Raw genomic sequence first — 20,318 nt, 5'->3', positions numbered from 1 at the left:
GAGAGTCTGACCCAGGGAATTTGAATCAGGAGAGCAGGCTGGGAACTCAGTGGTCGCGACGGAGCATAAGGGAGAAATTTAGTCTGAAAATATTCTGCGTTGTATTTATTAAAGGCTCTATGTACAATGCAGAGTGATTTAAAAAGAACACACTTCTCAACAGGGAACCAATGAAGCTGTAATTAACCCATAATGTTATGAATGGAAATCTAACAATTCACTACATTTATATCTGTTTTCTTTTTCTTGTTCACTCCCTTCCTCATTATCCTTCCCCATTTCCTTTTGGCTTCATGCAATAATTCATCGTCATGAATGGGAGACCATACTTGGACATTTCATTTTGTGACACTTTACATGTTCATGATGTTTTTGAATGTGGGGGCTTTTCTATATTATGGGCTTGCTTTATTCCACCATGATGAAATGGAAATAAGATGATTCAATGTGTTATGATATCTGTTTTGTCATGATTTAAGACACAGAACTAATTAATTTACCTTCACAAAGACTGCGTAGGTTGAAACACCAGTTGGCACAAAGAGCACAAAAACAGAAACTAAACCACCACTTGTTTTATACAATTGAAACCCTCATTGTCTAAAACTCATTGTACACAAGCTATCTTGGCACACCATTGCTATTCTGAATAGGATATTGGCCTGGAAGCTGCAGGAACAACGCAAAGCTAAAAGTGTGGTGGCTATACATCCAGAGAAGGGACAGATACTTTATAATGATGAGCAAATAGGGGAGGAGTTCAGCAAATTCTACGAGCAGTTGTACACAGCGGAATACCGAAGGGATGGGTCACATGCTGATACATTTTTAGACTCTTTGTCTATTCCGGGTATCTCACAAGAGACAGCAGCCACACTGGAGGCCCCAATCACGGAGCTGGAGGTGATCCGTACCATAGAACAAATGAAGGCAGGAACCTCCCTGGGGGATGATGGCTTCGCCGTCCGATTTTATAAGGCGTACGGTTCTACTCTAGCGCCGTTCATGGCTAAGATGTTAAACACTGTTCTGAAGGGAGGAGTGCTACCAGATTCCATGCTCAGAGCCATAATTGTGGTGATTAACAAGTGAGACAAGGACCCTGCTAGGCCCTGAAGACCCTTGTGTATGGAAACAAGGCACAATCGCCATACACCAGTGATACGACAGACACAAGCTTCGATTTCCAAGTACTAGGGTTTATTGCAAAGCAAATATACTCTCAGTCGGCCGACTGGGTCTAACGTCTCGCAACGTGTGTTGCCCAGACCTCGTGAGACGCAAGAGAGCAAACATTCTACAACAGTATCATATATATAAAAAGACAATCGTACAATCTCTTTGTGACACATCAAAACCGCCCATAATGTATCTTCTTGAGCTAGGGTTCGGTAATTGACAATTATGACAAATATGACACGTTTCTTACTCAATCTATATTACTCATTTTAGCAACAGTTGCAATTTTTGCAGAAAGCAGACATAGTTCCTTGTTATGAAGAACACAAGGCACTTGTTCATCAAGGATACTGTGTTCGTAGGAGAGACACATTCCAAAGCGTGTTATCTACTGGTTTCTATTCGTGAACTAGGGGTCAGCCTGATCTAAGGAGAGCCCCGAAGGAGGTCCGCTAAGAAAGTATAATTCATGTTTAACAGCCTGGTTCTACAGTTTCAGCGAGACCGGCCGGCACCTGGGCCGTTGATTAAATGCCTCTCTGCTCGCTTTCACGGACTTGTGAGGGAGGACAATTTTTTCATTCTGTACTGTTTGGCTTTTTTGTCTGGGCTGATCTCTCAACATGTAAACTGTGGCCTCGCTCAGAGCATGAACTTGTGGAATAAAATACATTTTTGAAAAGCGTTTCACAGAAAGGCAGAGAAAGCAAATGGCGGATCTTAGCAAAAAATGACACTCTATGGTTATGCTGACGATTCTCTGTTGGCGATGTAGGGCATATGATGAGATTGATTTCGGCCAACATAATATACCTTCTATGCTTAGTTAGGGTAGTTTCTAAACTTACAAACCCTCCTTTTGGCCGTAAGCCAAGAGCATCAATCATACATCGCATCTTCATCTGACCGTGTAACTAGTTCCGAGCTATGCATGTTACTGTAATTGTCATCATCAATATTAATTGACATTAATTCTTTCATCGTTTCCATCTCGTTATTTACATTTGTATTCAATTTGGGAGTTCTTTTTTTCTGTTACCACGTGGACACATTCATCCGTTATTTCAGAGCAAAAATTTGGCAGGCAGTGTATGTAACCACAACATGTCATGAGGATTCCAAGTAATGTTACCAGAATTGCAATTAGTTTCCATCCGCATGAGCGCAGTAACTCCCAAAACCAGGTACTTATATTCAGCTCCCAACCGCCTGTCGGAGTATGAATGTAATGTCAGAACTCAGAATGTGCAATTTCCTGATTGCCTCAAAAATCGTAGGGGAGGAGTCACTTACAAATACACAGCACGCTGACCCCACGATTTTGCAAACACCTCCACGGTCGGCCAAAATTATATCAAGAGCCATTCTATTTTGAAGTGTCATTAATTTAACTGCCTTTTCTTATAGGGTCATATTATACAATATGTCGGTCATTCCATTTATCGTTTTTTCTAATATCCTGGACAGTCTTCGTATATTCCAGGAGTTTATGGCTTGCCTGTCATGAGGCCTAGCCCAGGGGACCCAGACCAAGTCCAGCAACCCCGGAAGCAGGCATCAAGTTATCCCAAGCAAGCCCAACAACCCCTGCTAGGGGCTATTTGGGTGCAGTCCTGGCGTCTATGGCGCCAGGCTCATATGGAGAGTCAGTCCTGGCGCCATAGGCGCCAGGCTCATAGATTAAAACTTACCTGATGCAGACCATGCTGCAAACTTACCTGATGCAGACCATGCTGCAAGAGCTCCAAGCCAAAAGAGGCTTGGAAGGCACTACTTTACCTAGGGACTATTTTTTACTCGGGTGGGGCTGGGGAGGAATACTTACCTGGGACTACTTTGGAGGCTATTTAAACCACGCCCGAAGAGCAGCACACGCTTCGCGTTATTCTGCATCCAGCAGCGTAACGCTCACCGTGCCTGCAAGTCTGCATCCAGTCTTCTGCCACGTCCGCCTCGAGTCTGGAGTTCCTAGAAAAAGGGAGAAAGAAGGAGAAAAGGTTAGAACAAGAGCAATACCTTTGATCCTTACCTGAATTCCCGATCCATCGCACCTTCCAGCTGGAAGAAAGAAGTTATTTTATGTGCGTCGCCTCACCTGCTGCAGCGCCGCGCTGAACTCACCGGCCTTCACAGCATCTTCACATTCCAGTGCATCCTCCTGCATGTTCCCGCCGCACTCCGGCACCTAAGGGGAAGACAAGAATAGCAAGGTGAGCCAAGGGAATACACAGAGGTAATATTAGTTACCCCCCATAGACTTACCTGATTTTACCACCGGGGGTACTATTCCTCTTCACGGGTCGGCGCAGCTTCCACTGCATCTTCGCCGAATCCCGGACCCTAACGGGAAACAAAAGTACAGCAAGGTGAAACAAAGGGACAAACAAAGGGAAACCTCCTCACCACAATAGACCTACCTGATTTTACCGCTGAAGGCATTATTCCCAGAGACGTCATACGTTCTCTCAGCGCCTGAATATGGGAGAAAGCAACAGGTTACATATTGACATTATTTCATCGAACTGTGTTGGATAATACAAATCCTTACCTGAATATTACTGGTTGCCACGAGGAACTCTTCACTAGGGTCAAGCTGCAACCTGCAAGGAATCGGACAAGAGTGAAAGTCAGACATTTGAACTCTCACGAACTACATACTTACGGCGGCTTGCCGGGATTCTCGGAGTCAATATTGTTCTGGAACTCACCAATTCCTTTGAGCCAGTGAAGCAACTGGTTATCTATGCACCCCTGCACTCTATGCAGGATGGAGAGCTCAACTTTCCAAACCATTAGGTGAGACTATAAGAGGGGACATCAAAGGTGATCAGTGGGGAGAACAGCGGGAGTGGGGGGGTTAACGCTCAACTCCACGGGTGGTTAATTCCCTTTCTCCATTTGCAGAAGAATATTCCTACGGGCCAAGCAAACGAAGCTAGGTGGGCCAGTCCAGGCCGTCATCTCGGCACTACGCATCACATTGGTGGAGACCACAGCTGTCCAGTTCAGATTGACGCCCCTGTGGGAGCCAGGTGAGCGTAACATTGCCCATTGGGATAAATGATTTTGCTATGTCCTCCGCAATTAATCCTGTGTCATCCCGCCGGGGCCTAGATCTAGATAATTTGGATATGTCTATCGTTTTGGAAAGGAATACACCAGGGAAAAGGATCCCTAAGTAACATGTCCCTCCCCAATTTCTAGGCAACCAGGGATAAGCTTTTTCTCCACATATAAAATAAACAGGATCACCTTAATATATTGGTTCTTCTTCTTTCTCAAGTACTGCAATATTCATGCATCTAGTGAATGTCCCTACTGAATAGGAACCTTTGTTTCGTAAGCAAAATGGGACAGGTTGTAATTAATAGTATAAGAGGGGGGCACAACGTCCTTGTTGCCTACTGGATTCATGTGAAAAGTGATTACAGATGATTTATAAGGCACATCAAGTCTATCTACTGGTCTTACTACTGGTTGTATTACTCTTGCTCTGTTTAATATGGAACAACCTACAGGTTCCATTACCACCCTTTCAAACTCATCTATGTTTGTTCCATCTAATTGACCTGTATCACTCTTATTCCATTTCCCATAAAATAGTGCACTTAGTGATGCATGACATTCTGTATTAAGGGGTTATGTTATGTTATGTTATTTTGCATTTATATAGCGCCTTATATACCATTAGCATGGTCTGAAGGCACTGGTAGATTGAACGCCCTTGGGAACCGAAGTTCAGATCATTAGAGAGAGTAGAGGGAGTCAAAAGGTGTGTGTGAGCACCGAGTATGTGTGCAGCTCGTGCGGTATTCGTGTGATAGCTGCTTCTTAGCTGTAGGTGAGGTGGTTGAGAGATCAGGAGTATGTTTTTGCTCCGGCAGGGTTTATCCAGACCGGATGTGGCTGCGTTAGGCCTGAGAAGAACGCCTGGCTGGGGGTGTGTTACCAGCAGTATTTACTTAGAATGATGTGGAGTGAGCGGCGGATGTTGGTATGAGAACAGTTATACCGAATGGTGTCATAGTATCTCTGTGTTCTAGTTGAGTGGCGATGTAAAGGAGAGAGTAAGTGTGGTGGTGAGATATGATGAGTTCTTTGCATTCCAAACCATGCTATATACATCTATATACGCAATTCTATGCGCTCGTTTGCTCCAGGCACTAATCCGCTTTATGCCCTCTAACGTATTATGCACTCACCCCTTCTACGTACTCGCGCCCTCAACATATTCACCCCCTCTACGCACTCACCCCCTCTACGCACTCACCCCTCTACGCACTCACCCCCTCTCCGCATTCACCCCCTCTCCGCACTCATCCCGCTCTACGCACTCGTCCATTCTACGCACTCATCCGCTCTACGCACTCATCCGCTCTACGCACTCGTCCGCTCTACACACTCGTCCGCTCTATACACTCGTCTGCTCTATACACTCATATGCTCTATACATTCATCCGTTCTATACATTCATTCATTCTATACATTCATCTTCTCCAGCGATCTACATACTCTCCGCACATCCAAATTCATCCGCTATCCACACTCATGCGCATTACTTGCTTCTCTTGCGGATATCTGCAGATACGACCTGGAGCTGTCACATGCTCTACATACTCATCCGCTCCACATATTCATCTGCTCTACACACTCATCCGTTCGAGATGCTCATCCATTCTATACACTTATCCAATTTACTTATTCATTCGATTTCCACACTCATTTGAACAATGTAGTTATCTGTTCTTCCATTCATGCATTCTACCACTCAGCGAGTTCGTCAGTTCCACCTTCTTCATCAATTCTAATTATCTCATCTGTGCCATTCATTTCGTTCGCTCCTCATGCATTCCGTCGATTTCAGCAGTTTAACTCTCTTTACTGTTTCCGTATGATTTATTCTTATTGGCCCTTTTACTGCTTTGATCTACTTTATTTGTTTAATTCTTATTGGCCCTTTCACTGCTTTGATCTACTTTATTCGTTTAGTTCTGTTTGTCCTTCTAGTTTATATTAGGGGTTATTAGCTGTCAATTTCTCGGATCAGGTAGTGAGTTGTTGTTAGACTGTTTGGTTAGTATGGTACGGTTGGTTTTATGGGAAGAGCCAGGTTTTCAGCAGTTTGCGGAAAGACGTTAGGTCCTCAGTTAGGCGGATGTGGGGTGGGAGTGAATTCCATAGCGTGGGGGCCAAGGCTGAGAATGAAGATCCGCCTAATCTGACAGAGTTTGTCTTCGGTATGACTAGGAGGCCGGCTGGGCTCGATCTTAGGATTCGTGGGGGGTTGTAGAGTTTTAGTTTGTCTTGAAGATATTAAGGTCCGGTTTTATGCAATGCTCTATAGGAGATGCATAAGGTTTTGAAGGTCACCCTTCGGGCTACTGGAAGCCAGTGCAGCGTCTTAAGGGCCGGGGAGACGTGGTCTCTCGGGCCAAGCGCAAGTAGCAATTTGGCTGCCGCATTTTGGGATCTTTGGAGTTTATTCAGTTGGTATGCATGGACTCCGAGGTATAGGGGGTTTGCGTAGTCCAATCTTGATATAACGATTGATTGGACCGCGGAGAGTCTGTTGGGAAAGGAAAGATACGGAAAGATGCGCCTAAGCGTTTTAAGGTGGTAGTGGCAGGACTTTTAGACGTTGTTGACTTGGCGAGAGAGTTTTAGGTCAGAGTCCAGGGTGCATCCAAGATTTTTCACTGATTTGGCGGCGGTCGGTGAGTTGCCCATGGCGGGTGGCCATGGTAGTGGGTGCGGAAGAAGTTCTGTGTTGCCACATATCATGATTTCCGTTTTAGAGGGGTTTAACAGGAGGTGGCTTTGGGTCATTCAGAGTTCTATGTCTAGGAGGGTGTGCAGTCATAATGTCGACAGTCAAAATGTCGACAGTCAAAATGTCGACAAATAAATGTCGAAAAACAATAATGTCGACAAACAAAAATGTCGACATTTTTCGATATTTTTTCGAAATTTTGTATTTATTGTAAGAATAAATAAATAAATATATAATTAGAATGTGTTGAGTATGAGGGGTGGGAGGGTGGTTGGAGGGGGTGTGGGGGGGTGGCAGGGGGGTGTTGGGTGAGGAGGGGTCGGGGGGGGACCCCCCCAATAGTAAATGATACTCTTTTTGGTTATTTATTTATTGAAAAAATAAATAAATAAATAAATATATAATTAGAATGTGTTGAGTATGAGGGGTGGGAGGGTGGTTGGGGAGGGTGTGGGGGGTGGCAGGGGGTTGTTGGGTGAGGGGGGGTTGGGGGGGACCCCCCCATTAGTAAATGATACTCTTTTTGGTTATTTATTTATTGAAAAAAAAAATAAATAAATATATAATTAGAATGTGTTGAGTATGAGGGGTGGGAGGGTGGTGGTGGGGGGTGTGGGGGGGGTGGCAGGGGGGTGTTGGGTGAGGTGTTGATAGTTTTAAGTGACATTTTTTTTGTCAACATTTTTTTTTCGAAAAAATGACTTTTTACATTATAAGTATAGGATGTCGACATTATTATTTTTGACATTTTTTTTCGACATTTTTGTTTGTCGATATTTTTTTTTCGACATTTTGACTATAAACCGTCTAGGAGGCATGAGGCCAGGTCAGGTTGGGAGTTGGGTTTTGAGTTAAGGAGTTTTAGAGTTAGTTGGGTGTCATCGGCGTAGTTGTAGCACAGGATGTTGTGTGAGCGAATTATTGGTGGGAGGGTGATCAGGTAGAGATTGAACAGGAGGGCAGATAGGCATGCTCCTTGTGGGACTCCCGTGTCGACTGTTCGGGCTTGGGAGGTATAGCTGGAGAGTATCGTTATTTGGTACCCATCTTTGAGGAAAGAGGCTATCCATTTAAGAGCGATTCCACGAATTCCTAGGGAGTGGAGGCGGTCTAGGAGGATTGAGTGATTGATCGTGTCAAAGGCGGCGGATAGGTCAAGAAGGATTAGAGCGGCGCATCCCGCGGAGTCGGCCGTCATTTTAAGGTCGTCCCAGATCGAGGTTAGGGTGGTTTCAGTTCCGTGACATGCTCTGAAACCTGATTGGGTGGGGTCTAGGAGATTGTTGGGTTCGACAAAGGCATTTAGTTGGGAGTAGGCGGTTTGGTCAATGAGTTTGGCAAGGAACCTGGTGTTTGAAATGGGGCGGTAGTTTTTGGGCTCGAGAGGGTCGAGCAAAGGTTTTTTAATTAGAGGTTTGACGTGAACCGTTCTGAATGCGTCGGGAAAGATACCAGAGGAAAGGGAGGCATTTATGATAGATCTTGCCTGTTCTCCTGCGCAGGTGGAAGCGAAAATTTCTTTAAGAGTTGTGGCTGGGAAAGGGTCCAGCGGCGATCCAGATGGTTTGCAGGCATAAAGAAGTTTGAGAAATTGCTCCGGTGATATTGGACTAAAGGATTTGAACGTTGATTGCGTGGAGGACGCAGCTGATGGGCTGGTTGGTATGGGGGGAGCATTGCCTGGTGGATGTAAGAGAGCTAGTTTGGTGGTTTGAGTTTTTGTCCTTTCGATAGCCGTGGTGTAAAAGTGGAGGGAGAGTGAGTCGCACAGTGATTGTGACGGGGTCGGGACGGTCGTGGTACAAGCTGGATTGGTGAATTCGGAGATGATTTTGTGGAGTTCTTTGCTTGGGTTTTTGCAGTTTAGGATTTGGGTATTGTAGTGGGCTTTTTTTGCTTTCCGGATTTCGGCCTTGTACTGGTACAGGTGTCAGGCCAAGGTGGCCCTGCTCTCCTGGGTTTTGTCTTTCTGCCATTTGCGTTCTAGATATTTGTATTGTTGTTTAGTGGTCTTTAACTCAGGAGTGAACCATCTGGGGAAGAGGCCACGGCGGGTTGATGGTTTGCAAGGGGGTGTGAGCCGCATCAGAGATTCGTTGAGCCATGAATCAAAGGCCTCAGGGGTTAGTTGTTTGTTGAGACGGCAGGTAGGTGGTGGAGACTGTAGGAGTGCCTCGGCTAGGTCTGGGGCGATTATTCGTTTTTCCAGCATTTTCGTAGATTCAGAGGTCCAGATACGAGTACGGGAAGGGGGTCGGGTGAGCGAATGGTGACCAAGAGAATGAAGTGATCGGACCAGATTATAGGGGTGGGGGGCTTTAAATGAATAAGGCTGTTGGAGCTAAAAATGGAATCAAGAGTGTGTCCTGTATAGTGATTCGGGCCGTTTATGTGGGGTTAGAGATTAATTGCGTCTAAACCATCAACCAGGGAGTGTGTCATAGGGTTGCTGGGAATGTCGAGCCATATGTTGAAGTCTCCAAGAAGGGTGAGGTTGGGCTGGTTTAGTTGGAGGGTGGCAATAGAGTCGCAGAGGTTGTTTGCGAATTGTCTATCGTAGCCAGGGGGCCTGTAGATTATTAGGAAGCTGTGTGAGAGCGACGGGGAGAGTGTCATGATCTCTGCTTCCAAAAGGTCAGGGTTTTCCCAACTCTCTTGGAAGCAGATCCATAACCCAGGTTCCGAGTGCCAACCAGTCCCAATTGGGACCTTTTGGACCCAGTCCTGGCGCCAGTGGCACCAGGCTCATAAATATGCCCAGTCCCAGCGCTGGAAGCGCCGGGCTCATAATGCTTGGGTGGACTTACCTGCAGCAGACCATGCTGCTTACTTGCCTGCCAGTTGAACCTCTGATCCTCTTCTGTTTGGAACTACTTTTCCTGTTGGGTGGGGCAGGAGCCACTCCCTAGATTCAGAACACTGGAACTCTTCTGGAAAGCAGGAACTCTTTTCTTACCTAGGCGTGGCTGTGGAAGGAGACACCTAAGCACTACAGGAGGCTATTTAAACCACACCCGATGGATGAATCTTGCTTTGCGTTATTCTGCATCCTCTGCAGCAGAACGCTCATCGTGTCTTCTGCATCTGATCCTGGGCCTAAGGAAAAAGGCTTACCATCCTGAATCCAGTCTTCAGCAACACCTATAAAGACAAGAAAGAACAGGTTAGCATTACGGTTTTCAGTGACAGCTCTTCACTTACCTGGTCCATCGGCTGTCACCAACGCCTCGCGTTGCATTCCGGCATCTGAAAGACAAAGGCTTACCTACTCTTCGTGCGCTCCGGAGGTCTTCACACTGCATTCCGGCATCTGAAAGACAAAAGCTTACCAACTCTTCGCACGCTCCGGAGGCCTTCGGCGCTGCATCCCGCATCTGAAAGACAAAACAAGGTGCGTTTAAAGACATTGGGGAACTTTAATACTCACGTGCCATTACTCCTTTCCACATCTAACCCAGTGGGTATTCTGGCACCCTGCAGCCGCTCCGAACTTGTACCTGCAAAATAAAAAGACAGTTAGAGCGCATCGTGAAGTAGGCAACAAGCGCTTACTTACGTGCTTCCAGGCGCTTCTATTCATCACACGGGCTCCATCTTCAACTCACTTCAGCCCGTCATCCGCCATCGCCGGAACCCTGCAAAACAAGAAACATCATTACTAAAGACTTTAAAGACATTAGAATTACTCGAAACTTACCGTTCGTGCAGTAAACGACGGACAGCAGTCCTCTGAAGTCAAGAGGCCTGCTCCCCTTATCCAGTGAAGAAACTGGTTACAGCACCCTGCCCCGAGGCAGATGGAGAGCACGGCGTTCACTTACCTAAGGTGAGAGCGTTAACCTTTGGGGTTCTACAGGAGAAGAGAAAGGGAAGAAGAGAGAGACATTCAATAACCCAGTTCCTTAATCCCATATTTTCTATCTGCAGACATATTTTCTTAATCCCATATTTTCTATCGTTTTGGAAAGGAATACACCAGGGAAAAGGATCCCTAAGTAACATGTCCCTCCCCAATTTCTAGGCAACCAGGGATAAGCTTTTTCTCCACATATAAAATAAACAGGATCACCTTAATATATTGGTTCTTCTTCTTTCTCAAGTACTGCAATATTCATGCATCTAGTGAATGTCCCTACTGAATAGGAACCTTTGTTTCGTAAGCAAAATGGGACAGGTTGTAATTAATAGTATAAGAGGGGGGCACAACGTCCTTGTTCCCTACTGGATTCATGTGAAAAGTGATTACAGATGATTTATAAGGCACATCAAGACTATCTACTGGTCTTACTACTGGTTGTATTACTCTTGCTCTGTTTAATATGGAACAACCTACAGGTTCCATTACCACCCTTTCAAACTCATCTATGTTTGTTCCATCTAATTGACCTGTATCACTCTTATTCCATTTCCCATAAAATAGTGCACTTAGTGATGCATGACATTCTGTATTAAGGGGTAATGTTATGTTATGTTATTTTGCATTTATATAGCGCCTTATATACCATTGGCATGGTCTGAAGGCGCTGGTAGGTTGAACGCCCTTGGGAACCGAAGTTCAGATCATTAGAGAGAGTAGAGGGAGTCAAAAGGTGTGTGTGAGCACCGAGTATGTGTGCAGCTCTTGCGGTATTCGTGTGATAGCTGCTTCTTAGCTGTAGGTGAGGTGGTTGAGAGATCAGGAGTATGTTTTTGCTCCGGCAGGGTTTATCCAGACCGGATGTGGCTGCGTTAGGCCTGAGAAGAATGCCTGGCTGGGGGTGTGTTACCAGCAGTATTTACTTAGAATGATGTGGAGTGAGCGGCGGATGTTGGTATGAGAAAAGTTATACCGAATGGTGTCATAGTATCTCTGTGTTCTAGTTGAGTGGCAATGTAAAGGAGAGAGTAAGTGTGGTGGTGAGATATGATGAGTTCTTTGCATTCCAAACCATGCTATATACATCTATATACGCAATTCTATGCGCTCGTTTGCTCCAGGCACTAATCCGCTTTATGCCCACATACGTATTATGCACTCACCCCTTCTATGTACTCGCGCCCTCAACGTATTCACCCCCTCTACGCACTCACCCCCTCTACGCACTCACCCCCTCTACGCACTCACCCCCTCTCCGCATTCACCCCCTCTCCGCACTCACCCTGCTCTACGCACTCGTCCATTCTACGCACTCATCCGCTCTACGCACTCATCCGCTCTACGCACTCGTCCGCTCTATACACTCGTCCGCTCTATACACTCGTCTGCTCTATACACTCATCTGCTCTATACATTCATCCGTTCTATACATTCATTCATTCTATACATTCATCTTCTCCAGCGATCTACATACTCTCCGCACATCCAAATTCATCCGCTATCCACACTCATGCGCATTACTTGCTTCTCTTGCGGATATCTGCAGATACGACCTGGAGCTGTCACATGCTCTACATACTCATCCGCTACACATATTCATCTGCTCTACACACTCATCCGTTCGAGATGCTCATCCATTCTATACACTTATCCAATTTACTTATTCATTCGATTTCCACACTCATTTGAACAATGTAGTTATCTGTTCTTCCATTCATGCATTCTACCACTCAGCGAGTTCGTCAGTTCCACCTTCTTCATCAATTCTAATTATCTCATCTGTGCCATTCATTTCGTTCGCTCCTCATGCATTCCGTCGATTTCAGCAGTTTAACTCTCTTTACTGTTTCCGTATGATTTATTCTTATTGGCCCTTTTACTGCTTTGATCTACTTTATTTGTTTATTTCTTATTGGCCCTTTCACTGCTTTGATCTACTTTATTCGTTTAGTTCTGTTTGTCCTTCTAGTTTATATTAGGGGTTATTAGCTGTCAATTTCTCGGATCAGGTAGTGAGTTGTTGTTAGACTGTTTGGTTAGTATGGTACGGTTGGTTTTATGGGAAGAGCCAGGTTTTCAGCAGTTTGCGGAAAGACGTTAGGTCCTCAGTTAGGCGGATGTGGGGTGGGAGTGAATTCCATAGCGTGGGGGCCAAGGCTGAGAATGAAGATCCGCCTAATCTGACAGAGTTTGTCTTCGGTATGACTAGGAGGCCGGCTGCGCTCGATCTTAGGATTCGTGGGGGGTTGTAGAGTTTTAGTTTGTCTTGAAGATATTAAGGTCCGGTTTTATGCAATGCTCTATAGGAGATGCTTCGGGCTACTGGAAGCCAGTGCAGCGTCTTAAGGGCAGGGGAGACGTGGTCTCTCGGGCCAAGAGTAAGTAGCAATTTGGCTGCCGCATTTTGGGCTCTTTGGAGTTTATTCAGTTGGTACGCATGGACTCCGAGGTATAGGGGGTTTGCGTAGTCCAATCTTGATATAACGATTGATTGGACCGTGGAGAGTCTGTTGGGAAAGGAAAGATACGGAAAGATGCGCCTAGGCGTTTTAAGGTGGTAGTGGCAGGACTTTGAGACGTTGTTGACTTGGCGAGAGAGTGTTAGGTCAGAGTCCAGGGTGCATCCAAGATTTTTCACTGATTTGGCGGCGGTCGGTGAGTTGCCCATGGCGGGTGGCCATGGTAGTGGGTGCGGAAGAAGTTCTGTGTTGCCACATATCATGCTTTCCGTTTTAGAGGGGTTTAACAGGAGGTGGCTTTGGGTCATTCAGAGTTCTATGTCTAGGAGGCATGAGGCCAGGTCAGGTTGGGAGTTGGGTTTTGAGTTAAGGAGTTTTAGAATTAGTTGGGTGTCATCGGCGTAGTTGTAGCACAGGATGTTGTGTGAGCGAATTATTGGTGGGAGGGTGATCAGGTAGAGATTGAACAGGAGGGCAGATAGGCATGCTCCTTGTGGGACTCCCGTGTCGACTGTTCGGGCTTGGGAGGTATAGCTGGAGAGTATCGTTATTTGGTACCCATCTTTGAGGAAAGAGGCTATCCATTTAAGAGCGGTTCCATGAATTCCTAGGGAGTGGAGGCGGTCTAGGAGGATTGAGTGATTGATCGTGTCAAAGGCGGCGGATAGGTCGAGAAGGATTAGAGCGGCGCATCCCGCGGAGTCGGCCGTCATTTTAAGGTCGTCCCAGATCGAGGTTAGGGTGGTTTCAGTTCCGTGACATGCTCTGAAACCTGATTGGGTGGGGTCTAGGAGATTGTTGGGTTCGACAAAGGCATTTAGTTGGGAGTAGGCGGTTTGTTCGATGAGTTTGAGATAGGGCGGTAGTTTTTGGGCTCGAGAGGGTCGAGCAAAGGTTTTTTAATTAGAGGTTTGACGTGAACCGTTCTGAATGCGTCGGGAAAGATACCAGAGGAAAGGGAGGCATTTATGATAGATCTTGCGTGTTCTCCTGCGTAGGTGGAAGCGAAAATTTCTTTAAGAGTTGTAGCTGGGCAAGGGTCCAGCGGCGATCCAGATGGTTTGCGGGCAGAAAGATGATTGAGAAATTGCTCCGGTGATATTGGACTGAAGGATTCGAACGTTGGTTGCGTGGAGGACGCAGCTGATGGGCTGGCTGGTATGGGGGGAGCATTGCCTGGTGGATGTAAGAGAGCTAGTTTGGTGGTTTGAGTTTTTGTCCTTTCGATAGCCGTGGTGTAAAAGTGGAGGGAGAGTGAGTCGCACAGTGATTGTGACGGGGTCGGGACGGTCGTGGTACAAGCTGGATTGGTGAATTCGGAGATGATTTTGTGGAGTTCTTTGCTTGGGTTTTTGCAGTTTAGGATTCGGGTATTGTAGTGGGCTTTTTTTGCTTTCCGGATTTCGCCTTGTACTGGTACAGGTGTCAGGCCAAGGTGGCCCTGCTCTCCTGGGTTTTGTCTTTCTGCCATTTGCGTTCTAGATATTTGTATTGTTGTTTAGTGGTCTTTAACTCAGGAGTGAACCATCTGGGGAAGAGGCCACGGCGGGTTGATGGTTTGCAAGGGGGTGTGAGCCGCATCAGAGATTCGTTGAGCCATGAATCAAAGGCCTCAGGGGTTAGTTGTTTGTTGAGACGGCAGGTAGGTGGTGGAGACTGTAGGAGTGCCTCGGCTAGGTCTGGGGCGATTATTCGTTTTTCCAGCATTTTCGTAGATTCAGAGGTTCAGATACGAGTACGGGAAGGGGGTCGGGTGAGCGAATGGTGACCGAGAGAATGAAGTGATCGGACCAGATTATAGGGGTGGGGGGCTTTAAATGAATAAGGCTGTTGGAGCTAAAAATGGTATCAAGAGTGTGTCCTGTATAGTGATTCGGGCCGTTTATGTGGGGTTAGAGATTAATTGCGTCTAAACCATCAACCAGGGAGTGTGTCATAGGGTTGCTGGGAATGTCGAGCCATATGTTGAAGTCTCCAAGAAGGGTGAGGTTGGGCTGGTTTAGTTGGAGGGTGGCAATAGAGCCGCAGAGGTTGTTTGCGAATTGTCTATCGTAGCCAGGGGGCCTGTAGATTATTAGGAAGCTGTGTGAGAGCGACGGGGAGAGTGTCATGATCTCTGCTTCCAAAAGGTCAGGGTTTTCCCAACTCCCTTGGAAGCAGATCCATAACCCAGGTTCCGAGTGCCAACCAGTCCCAATTGGGACCTTTTGGACCCAGTCCTGGCGCCAGTGGCACCAGGCTCATAAATATGCCCAGTCCCAGCGCTGGAAGCGACGGCCTCATAATGCTTGGGTGGACTTACCTGCAGCAGACCATGCTGCTTACTTGCCTGCCAGTTGAGCCTCTGATCCTCTTCTGTTTGGAACTACTTTTCCTGTTGGGTGGGGCAGGAGCCACTCCCTAGATTCAGAACACTGGAACTCTTCTGGAAAGCAGGAACTCTTTTCTTACCTAGGCGTGGCTGTGGAAGTAGACACCTAAGCACTACAGGAGGCTATTTAAACCACACCCGATGGATGAATCTTGCTTTGCGTTATTCTGCATCCTCTGCAGCAGAACGCTCATCGTGTCTTCTGCATCTGATCCTGGGCCTAAGGAAAAAGGCTTACCATCCTGAATCCAGTCTTCAGCAACACCTATAAAGACAAGAAAGAACAGGTTAGCATTACGGTCTTCAGTGACAGCTCTTCACTTACCTGGTCCATCGGCTGTCACCAACGCCTCGCGTTGCATTCCGGCATCTGAAAGACAAAGGCTTACCTACTCTTCGTGCACTCCGGAGGTCTTCACACTGCATTCCGGCATCTGAAAGACAAAAGCTTACCAACTCTTCGCACGCTCCGGAGGCCTTCGGCGCTGCATCCCGCATCTGAAAGACAAAACAAGGTGCGTTTAAAGACATTGGGGAACTTTAATACTCACGTGCCATTACTCCTTTCCACATCTAACCCAGTGGGTATTCCGGCGCCCTGCAGCCGCTCCGAACTTGTACCTGCAAAATAAAAAGACAGTTAGAGCGCATCGTGAAGTAGGCAACAAGCGCTTACTTACGTGCTTCCAGGCGCTTCTATTCATCACACGGGCTCCATCTTCAACTCACTTCAGCCCGTCATCCGCCATCGCCGGAACCCTGCAAAACAAGAAACATCATTACTAAAGACTTTAAAGACATTAGAATTACTCGAAACTTACTGTTCGTGCAGTAAACGACGGACAGCAGTCCTCTGAAGTCAAGAGGCCTGCTCCCCTTATCCAGTGAAGAAACTGGTTACAGCACCCTGCCCCGTGGCAGATGGAGAGCACGGCGTTCACTTACCTAAGGTGAGAGCGTTAACCTTTGGGGTTCTACAGGAGAAGAGAAAGGGAAGAAGAGCGAGACATTCAATAACCCAGTTCCTTAATCCCATATTTTCTATCTGCAGACATCTTACCCTTCGAGTCAGACATACAGTGCACAGAGGTCCAGCCCAAAGAGCCAGCCGTGTGTTACACATCACCTTTGAAGATACGACATACGCCCAGTCAAGACCGGCGCCTCTACGGGAATCAGGTGAGCGTTACAGAGAGGGATAGTTTAACAAGGAGAGATTCGCAAGACAGAATGGAGGGTTGGTTGTCGATGATTGAGGCGCAGAAGAGAGATTTGAAGATGAATGCTACCCCCCCTCCTCTGGACGGATGGTTCAGTGGGATGAGGGAGTAGTCAGGGGGAAAGGCTTCATTAGCGATTGGGGCGAAGTCGTCAGAGAACCAGGTTTCAGTGATGAAAACTAGGTCTGGTTTGACAGAGGCGAGGAGGTCGTAGATGCAGTGTCTGTTTTTTGCTACGGATCGGGCGTTAAATAGGATGCAGTTCACATCGGCAGGCGAGGTTGGTCTTGGTGCTGGAGTGGGAGGGGCGGTGGCGGAGAGAGTGGAGGGAGAGGGGTAGGGTGGGTGATGCTAGATGGGAATAGTGGGCGAGCAGAAAATTTGGCAGGCTTCGGGCAGGGGTGGGTGGCTGCGTGTGATAAGATGATCGGGTTTGGTTCAGGGGATTTGAAGGTGGAGTGTGGGCGGTTAGGAGTTTCAGTTGCAGTTGATGAGAAATCAAGGGAGAGGGGTTTCAGGAAGGGTGAAGCCACGGGGGAAGGAGGTGATTGCGGGAATGAGGTGGTGGGTCGAGACAGGGGAGGTGAAGAGTGCTGAGAGATTGAGGGGGACCAGGTACGTTTCCGCTTTAGTTTCTTTGTTGCGATTGGTGTGTGAGAGAGGGTAGGGGTTTAGAGGGGGAGAGGTAAGCAGCTTCGGTTCTTGCTAGGGCTAGGCGTGCAGTTTTTAGGGAGGGGAAAGGGTGAGGTTGGGGGGGAAGGTGGCAGGGGTTTGAGGGCAAGGCAGGGGGTGGGTGATTGCAGGGCAGGGTGTGCCAGGTATGATAGTGAGGGGAGCTGGTATGGTTAACGTTGGCTGGTCGGTGGTGGGGTTCAGGGGTGGAGTGGTCTTAGGGTGATTGGCTCGCCATCGTGCCCCCCTTGCTTGGTGTTTGGAGAGGGGAATGGCAGGGAGTGCGAATTAAATACACACATATGCTATTGGGTACAACTTCTAAATGCAACTTTTCTCAGAGAGGCTATTGGGCACAACTTCTAAATGCAACTTTTTCTCAGAGATGCTATTGGACACAACTTCTAAATGCAAGTTTTCTCAGAGAGAAAATACACACATATGCTATTGGGTACACTTCTAAATGCAGCTTTTCTCAGAGAAGCTATTGGGCCCAACTTCTAAATACACACATATGCTATTGGGTACACTTCTAAATGCAGCTTTTCTCAGAGAGGCTATTGGGCACAACTTCTAAATACACACACATGCTATTGGGTACAACTTCTAAATGCATCTTTTCTCAGAGAGGCTATTGGGCACAACTTCTAAATGCAACTTTTCTCAGAGAGGCTATTGGGCACAACTTCTAAATGCAACTTTTTCTCAGAGAGGCTATTGGGCACTACTTCTAAATACACACATATGCTATTGGGGACACTTCTAAATGCAGCTTTTCTCAGAGAAGCTATTGGGCACAACTTCTAAATACACACATATGCTATTGGGCACAACTTCTAAATACACACATAGGCTATTGGGCACACTTCTAAATGCAGCTTTCCTCAGAGAAGCTATTGGGCACAACTTCTAAATACACACATATGCTATTGGGTACGCTTCTAAATGCAGCTTTTCTCAGAGAAGCTATTGGGGATAACTTCTAAATACACACATATGCTATTGGGTACAACTTCTAAATGCAACTTTTCTCAGAGAAGCTATTGGGCACAACTTCTAAATACACACATATGCTATTGGGTACACTTCTAAATGCAGCTTTTCTCAGAGAAGCTATTGAGCACAACTTCTAAATACACACATATGCTATTGGGTACACTTCTAAATGCAGCTTTTCTCAGAGAAGCTATTGGGCACAACTTCTAAATACACACATATGCTATTGGGTACACTTCTAAATGCAGCTTTTCACAGAGCGGCTATTGGGCACAACTTCTAAATACACACATATGCTATTGGGTACACTTCTAAATGCAACTTTTCTCAGAGAAGCTATTGGGCACAACTTCTAAATACACACATATGCTATTGGGCACAACTTCTAAATGCAACTTTTCTCAGAGAGGCTATTGCTTCTGGCCCCGCCCTTGCCACACTCACTTGTTATTGGCTTCTTGCTTCTCCTGCGGATACCTGCAGATACGACCTGGCGCCGTCACTGTATTAGCCGTCCTTTGCCTCAGGTCCTTAGCCGAGGGGCTGCCGGGCAGAGGGCTGCCCTGGGTGGGCTAGCAATGAGGGTTGCACCCTCTCATCAGGCCCAATCAGGGTCGGTGGGCGCGATGGGAGGTGGAAGACCAGTAAGCGGCGAACGAACGAGGGCTGGCAAGGCTAATCAGAGGCAGGGAAAACCTTGGTGCCTGTGGGGCCCAGGGGTGTAAAATCAGCCAAAGTGCCAGAAAAACAAAGCAAACTCACCAGATGGAAAACAGCGGCGAAATGGGCACTCTCAAATGCAACGGGGTACTGGATTCACTACACACGGCCTGCTGGCCAATCACAGCACAGTGGGTGGGATGGGAGGCGGGAGCTGGGAGACCAGGAAGCGGGGAACGAACAAGGCTGGCAAGGCTAATCAGAGGCAGGTAGCAGGGAAAACCTCGGTGCCAGTGGGGCCTAGGGGTGTAAAATCAGCCAAAGGGCCTGAAAAACAAAGCAAACTCACCGGATGGAGGACAGCAGCGAAATGGGCATTCTCAAATGCAACAGGGTACTGGATTCACTACACACGGCTTGCTGGCCAATCACAGCACAGTGGGCGGGATGGGAGGCGGGAGGTGGGAGACCAGGAAGCGGGGAACGAACCAAGGCTGGCAAGGCTAATCAGAGGCAGGTAGCAGGGAAAACCTCGGTGCCAGTGGGGCCTAGGGGTGTAAAATCAGCCAAAGGGCCTGAAAAATAAAGCAAACTCACCGGATGGAGGACAGCGTCGAAATGGGCACTCTCAAATGCAACGGGTTACTGGATTCACTACACACGGCCTGCTGGCCAATCACAGCACAGTGGGTGGGATGGGAGGCGGGAGGTGGGAGACCAGGAAGCGGGGAACGAACCAAGGCTGGCAAGGCTAATCAGAGGCAGGTAGCAGGGAAAACCTCGGTGCCAGTGGGGCCTAGGGGTGTAAAATCAGCCAAAGGGCCTGAAAAACAAAGCAAACTCACCGGATGGAGGACAGCAGCGAAATGGGCACTCTCAAATACAACGGGGTACTGGATTCACTACACACGGCCTGCTGGCCAATCACAGCACAGCGGGCGGGATGGGAGGCCTGAGGTGGGAGACCAGGAAGCGGGGAACGAACGAGGACTGGCAAGGCTAATCAGAGGCAGGTAGCTGGGAAAACCTCGGTGCCAGTGGGGCCTAGGGGTGTAAAATCAGCCTAAGGGCCTGAAAAACAAAGCAAACTCACCGGATGGAGGACAGCGGCGAAATGGGCACTCTCAAATGCAAC

The 20,318-nt window shown here is 47.3% G+C and overlaps 1 protein-coding gene across 2 annotated transcripts in view; it reads left to right on the top strand.

Annotated features, from left to right (window-relative positions):
* Window positions 1-20,318, top strand: part of LOC138514164 (acrosin-like) — a 1,823,097-nt gene that overhangs the window by 325,469 nt on the left and 1,477,310 nt on the right. The window lies entirely within an intron of this gene.

Source organism: Ambystoma mexicanum, chromosome 12 (genome assembly GCF_040938575.1).
Source record: "Ambystoma mexicanum isolate Mex_15411 chromosome 12, UKY_AmexF1_1, whole genome shotgun sequence".
NCBI classification, from domain to species: domain Eukaryota; kingdom Metazoa; phylum Chordata; class Amphibia; order Caudata; family Ambystomatidae; genus Ambystoma; species Ambystoma mexicanum.
The sequence above is the reverse complement of the archived record's forward strand: the minus strand, read 5'-3'. Positions and strand labels throughout refer to the sequence as shown.